Here is a 6799-nt window from a genome sequence, read left to right on the forward strand (position 1 = left end):
ATTATCAGAACACAATTTGTTTATCATAAGGTACACTTCCCATACAGACACCACAACCAGGATCGGATCACAGAAGAGGGAAATAAATGAAAAGTATGACGGGTGGAAACAGGGAGTATGGTTAAATAGGAGGTTACTACTGGGTCAGATCGAATGGGCAAGTTCTTTTCCACTTCAGCTCTTCTCGAAGGAGGTTTGGAGCATAGTTCACAGACTAGTATCGATAGATTCACATACAAAGTCCAAGTGTTCAATCAATTCAAGTCGAAGTGACTTTCCAGTTAAATAAAGTGGGAAAAAAAACCTCAGGAACGCCTTGATCAAAGAATCAGGTAACATACCTAGCCCAACTGCCCAGTAGTTTCCATATAATAAAACCTCCCATTGTTTTAACCCAAGGACCCATTGTCCTTAGTTTAAGTCTCCGCTGTTCAGCGTTGAGCCACCGAACGCTTTCTAGACCGTTGGAGCGGTCAACCCCCCCCCAGCGAGCTTGAAGTTCCTCGCAATCACTGGCGATCAACCGAACGCTGTCTAGACCGTCGGAGCGGTCAACCAAGCGAGCGTCGGGAGACACGAAATCGCGTCATTCCGAAACCAGTAGCAGATCATCCGCCGGGTCATCCGCCCAGCGATCCCAGCACGCCGGCCGGCCATTCACACACCCACACACACACATACACACCATGTTATACGTAAGTAACGTGATATCCTAAATAAAAAGTGCCTAAAAGAAGACCGAGTAGAAGGTTATTTGCGCCCTGATCAGCCTCACCATCGCACTCTTTGTCGAGATGGGGAAGAGTCGTGAGCTAAGCCAACAAAAGAGGCTGGTGGAAAACCCACCCCGTTGGTCCCCATGGCTCTAGACCAGGGACCTGGGGCATTGCCATAATAGAGAGCTCTGTCCCTCAGAAGTAACAACCTATCCTGTCTACCCTGAAAATTCGGTCACTGCGGATTCACCTCATCTATCTGAATCGGTCTTGTCGAGAATTTTTCCCTTCGCTGATACACCTGCCAGTTTATCGCATCAAATTTTTTACCAAACTCTTTCATTTTGGCGACATCGTTCACGTTGGCAGCAAGCATGGCTATACGACAGTCTTCACGCGTGTTGTGGAACAGCTCATCGAACTTGCGCTTATCATCCCAGGGACATGACATACCTCGGAAGATCCGGACCATGTCCAAGTAATAGTCCTAGATTTTTTCCTTGGTGCCCTGTTTCCGGTTGTACGCCTGTCTCGTACACGTAGTCGATGTCGATCGGTAAGAACTCATTCTTCAATTCTCGTACTAAGTCCTTCCAAGACCCTATTTCACAATTTACATTCACCTCTATGAACCACGCTCTGGCTTTGTGAATGAACAGATGATGTGAACTCTGGTACTGTTCATCCTCCGAAAATCCTTCTGAACGAGCGTTAAACTCAACCTCCTTCAGGAACTCGTTCAGTCTCCGTCCGTTGTCCATGCCATCGTACTGGATCGTCCACTTGTGCACCGGCAAACGGTTGCTGTTTGACTTCGATCTCTCATGCTGAGACGATCCCGGTTGGCTGGTTTTAGCTGTGACCTGCTTTTTTTCCGCTGATTTTCTCAAACTATCCAAAACTATTCCGTTCCTTCAACCAGGCAAGAAAATCCGGTTTCTGCTGGGAGGATTTCTTCTCAATCTCCAATTGGGTGCTGTTGGTAGTTTTGGCATGCTTCACCTGTAATTTTTTTTTTTCGATTGTTGCCCTTCAAGCCCTTGAACACGTTGAATCAATTGGCTAACAACTATTAACAATCGCCGATTTTCAGCACCAATTTCACCTTCTTTGTGACCTTCTACTTCGACTAATGAATTCCCTGTCTCTCCTTCATTCATCGTGAGACGCCATTGAAAAGTACACATTCAACAACCTCATACACTCACTCGCAACCACAGTTAAACTGTTCGCACACTCATCATTGATATCACGGTGTTTTAGTCTTTCCATTCGGAACAGGATGTGAATCAATCTTGTTTTGAAACACTGATCCGGGGCTTTCTTTGACCTCCTGTTTTCCAAATAGCTCTTCATCGCATTCAACTTATTATCGCATGTTTCTAACTCTTCTTCGATCTCTATGTTCCTAAACTCAAATTGTACATCTGATTGCTCATCTTCTTTTTTCAGGTTGTTGCGTAACGCTCGCTCGAGGCTACTGCGTGGTGCAATCTGATCCATTCTACGGATCTTCAGCTCATGCTCGAGTTCATCCACGGTCAGGTGAGCAGTATTCATGCCGTGGTACTGCACAAGAAACAGTGACATCTCCATCTTTGCAGTGATATCCAACGTAAAATTTCGTTCGTTCTCTCTCAGCAAACTGCTTAATAAAATTGACAAAAAAAACTTAGTTTTAAGGGGTTACGCCTACCTGCAAGCTTTCAACAAATCGATTTTTTTTATTGTCATAATCGAAAGTATATAAAGTCAAGAATATTTCCTCAAAATATCAAGTTGATCCGATGAAAATTGTGAAAGTTATGCGACGTACAAAAATATTCACTTATAGTGGACTAAACCCAACTTGAAACTTTAAACGCGATTATCTCGGAATCATATTTTCAAAACCAGTGCCAAAAATTTCTCGAAATGTATACATTCGATTCGTCCGATTCGTTTTGATTTCTGTTCAGTACTATTTTGTGCAGTCCACGATCCTTCGGATTTCGTCTATCATTTAATTTCGATTTTTTACAGCCGATCAAAGACAAATTTTAAGGATCAAAAATTGGCACTTCAACTTTGCAAGGCCGCCATTTTGTCAAAAAAATTTAAAAAAAAAACCGAACGATCAAGGACTAGTTTAACACATGCTTAACGATTTGGCTTGGTTCTTTTTATTTCAGATGATTACATCACAAACCGCAGTTGGCACCGCAAAAAGCGTTTTTTAGAACATCGTCCACGGGGAGCAGCCGTGCGGGGCACCAGGACCTCGTTTTTACAGCATCGACTGATTTAATGTGTGTTCAATAAACGGCAGAAAACCGATTTTCAATATGTTGCGTCGTTATCGAGAAAAAAAATCCAAACTTTCGCTTTTTTTCGGTCTTGCAGGTAGGCGTAACCCCTTAAATACGCTTTCGCTGAATGAAAGCCAATTGAATTAGAAAAAGTACCTAGAATGTGTTCAAGCTTCTCAAACAAAGCAATTAATTAAAAATCCTATTGTATTGTTCACTTTATGCATCTGGTTTTAATTGAAATAAAGTTTCTAGGTTTGCTTGGTGTTTTTACTACACTCTTCCGAAAGCACACAGATCAAGATAGTGTTCCGGAACTTCTCGCGAAAACTATACTACTTCTCCGATTCTGTTTTAATTTGTATCTCACCTATATTGGTAGCTATTCTTGCCACTTGGGACTCCCAAGACCTCTAAAATAATGATACCGATTACAAAATTTTGTATAGTTTCTAAGTAGTTTGTGACGTCAATTCCGTGAGTGATTTCTGGACGTTTTCCCAGAGACTTCTACAAGAAAAGTTGGAAATATGTTAAGCGTTTCCCTAGCACGGAATGTCAAAGACAATTCTCGTTGGGCGCCAAAGTGCAACGTGCCAGTGCGGTGTTACTCCCAGCACTGATGAGACCCCCCGTCTCCAAGCCTCAGGGTCGGCACACGCTCGTGATAATTCCGCGAACCAAGAAAACACTCAAAGTTCACTCAAGACAAACTCCCACTTTATTCGCTTTGATGACACTCACTTCACGGACGGTCTCCCACTTCCTTAAATGTCTACTCCTACCTTGTGCTAGCACTACTCTTCTTTTGTCTTCGGGGCCCCTTCACCTGCCACTGCCGTCGTCGTCGTTCCTCTCCTTCCTCTGGTACCGCATCATCTTGGGCCAGGGGTGGACGCCTCTACCTGTCCCGTACGCCCCTCGAGTATGGTGACGGACTCGAGGTTTCAACGAACCACAAGGGTAAGTTGGCTTGCCTGGATTGGTGGCGCACACTGTAGCTGAGGGATCAGGTGCTCGAACTACAATTCGGACACACTACCAGCGATTGGCGTGGTCGACTCCGGAAAAATACGTTGAGTACGCAAATGTTACGGTAAAACCGCGAGGTCCTGTGGGCACGAAGGAGAATTCGAAATGGCGGTTATCGACCTGATCTCACTAGACAACGGTTGGATCTGGTTCGGGGTTTTCTTGGTGATGGTAATTACCTGGCTGTCCAATGATACGTGGCAACTTCCTCTACAATTTCTTTAAATTTCCAACTTAGCTCACTTTAGCACTTTAGCTTTAGTTTTCACCTTCAAACTATTAATTTTTAGCTTTGACTTTCGCTATGTGACCGTAGTCTATAATGATCACCAGTTTTATGAACGTGCCTCTTGGTGGACGATGACCCCGAAACGTGACCGTTGAACCGTCGTACGTGCTACGAATTCTCCACGCAGTGGCCCCCATTACACCACCCTATGGCCGTCCATTCTTGACTTCACGCAGCGTGCTCTGGCGGTGGCTAGTGGCATTGTCCTACATTTTATATGGAAATGTCTCATACTGGCTGCGTTCGTGGGGATTCTACCTTTTAAACCTTTTTTTGGACTAAAAAAAAAAAAACAAAATATACCAAAACTACACGTGATTAATCTCACCAATCTTGGACGCAACACTTAAGCCCCAAACGCAATGTGGGCGGAAGCGGAACGGAAACGGAAAGTTTGACAGTTGTCACTAATGACATCAAGACGCCTAACTGAAGTCGATTTGGATCTAATTAGTTTTCAATCCGACAAGTAGGCTTACTCAGATCGGGCTTTTCCGCTACCGTTGCCGTTCCGCTTCCGCCGTCATTGCGCTTGGGCCTTTACACTTGTTACAATATATTGACATGTGTAATGGGCGCTAAAGGGCAAAGTAATACGTATCTGTTTTGTTTTATATTCTCACTCCTCTGACTGTTTGCTGGTGAATTGTCTCTCTCTCCCCGAGGGGAATCGTTCCACATGGGGTGGTTCGCCAATAAAAAAAGTAGAAAATTTAATTACTTCATGACGAAAGTTTTCAATTTCGTATGGATGATGCACTGGGGGGCGTTAAGCGTCCCAATGATAAAGTTAGAAAGCGTCATTACCAGGCGTCTTCTGCCTCGCCTTGAGTTGTCTACTTTCGCCAGAAAGAGAAAGTTTTGGAGGCGAACCAGCCCCAGGCTGAAAGCCTCCCTAATAAAGATAAATCAATCAATCAATCAGAAAGAGAAAGGCTTTAACTTCTTAGGGATTAAAAGAACGTTGACGCGTCGTTTCCCGGGAACCGAATTTCATCAGGTCAATCAGAACAAACTGCGTATAACCCGAGGGGGGCGATACATCTAAATCTCAATTCTAGATGCTCAACAAATCTCACACTAGCAATTCAAACTTCGAAAAATCTTCTTTGATTTCTCGCATCTATTTGCATCGCGCATCATCTTTTTGCAGGATTTCTTCAAAATCGTCAACAATCTTCTTCATATCTATTCAGCGTGCGCGCAGCAAAACACAATTTTTCCTGCATCGTAGATAGAGTCGCCCCCCTCGGTATAACCAACAATCAATACGAAACTAACGATTTTAAATTGGCTCACTACTTGACTAGCCTATTGGTCCCAAGCAAAAGATTAACGTACCCCATTCTAGTCGAAATTCTAATACTACGCAATGTTTGTTTTGATTCGCTATGAAAATTTGACAGATAAAATGAGGGGTTATTGGTTTTTCCTATGTTTCGAGGGGTGAATCGATTAGCTTGGGACCGAAGATAGTACCAGAGCTGAGCCAAAAAGTGGAGCACGTTATTTCGGGACCTTCTGGTCTTAGAGTTACCTCTATGGTATAACCATGTATAACTGCGCCTATATATAAAATCGTAAATAATATTGCTGACGACGAGGGTTATAACGAAGAGTGTTACGTCTACATCCCATCTCGAGATGTGGAGATAGACGGCGTGGTCTCTGCATTGAGCCTGACGTGTGATGACGTCATGCACGGACAGAAAATTGTTTGCATTGAACCAAAAAAAAACTTTATTTGTGTTTATTTAAACAAACAATTCCGGTTGAAATTATATTGCATTTTATTGGTTCGCTAATATTTATTCAAATAAATTCAAAATAAAATTTTTGTTTTTGTTTTAATGAGCCACTCTTCAACTGTAACTATTGTAAAAATAACAATATTTTTTTATTAAGCCAACAATAGTTAATTTTAATTTAAAATTTATTTGTTGTGTCTATTCCCCGGGCCATGAATGCAAAAATAACTACCAACCATTCCCTCATTTTCACCCGGACAAAAATGTAAACAATAACAAAAATTGTCTCGTTTGATTCAGCTCTAGAGGTAAGTAAGTATGCTGCAGTTGCAACATATAAACAGTTTTTCTTTTTTCCTTGATTTTTTTCGTCGATCTTATTTTCAGTACTGAGTACCAATGCTCCCGACGCCAGGAAGGCCGCTCCCACACCTGGACCCTACCTGTCGACCCATCAACTCATGAACCGGAGAGATTTTATGCCTCAGAAAGGTTTTTTTTTTTAAATTCAATTGTAATTCTGTTTGTTACAAATAGAAAACAAAACATAAAAATAATAGTAAATTATTAAATATTGAATCAATAAACATATTTTTATTTCTTCTGCGTATATTTTCAGGCTTAATAAAATAAATATGATTGAATCAACAAGAAATCTCTTTTAAAAACAAACATATTTTTGTTGACCCAGCTGCTAAATTTGACAGCTTACGTCAAAACCATAAA

This window comes from Ochlerotatus camptorhynchus, unplaced genomic scaffold (genome assembly GCF_037179485.1).
Source record: "Ochlerotatus camptorhynchus isolate MF236.1 unplaced genomic scaffold, CSIRO-AGI_Acam_v1.1 ptg000601l, whole genome shotgun sequence".
Lineage (NCBI taxonomy): Eukaryota > Metazoa > Arthropoda > Insecta > Diptera > Culicidae > Ochlerotatus > Ochlerotatus camptorhynchus.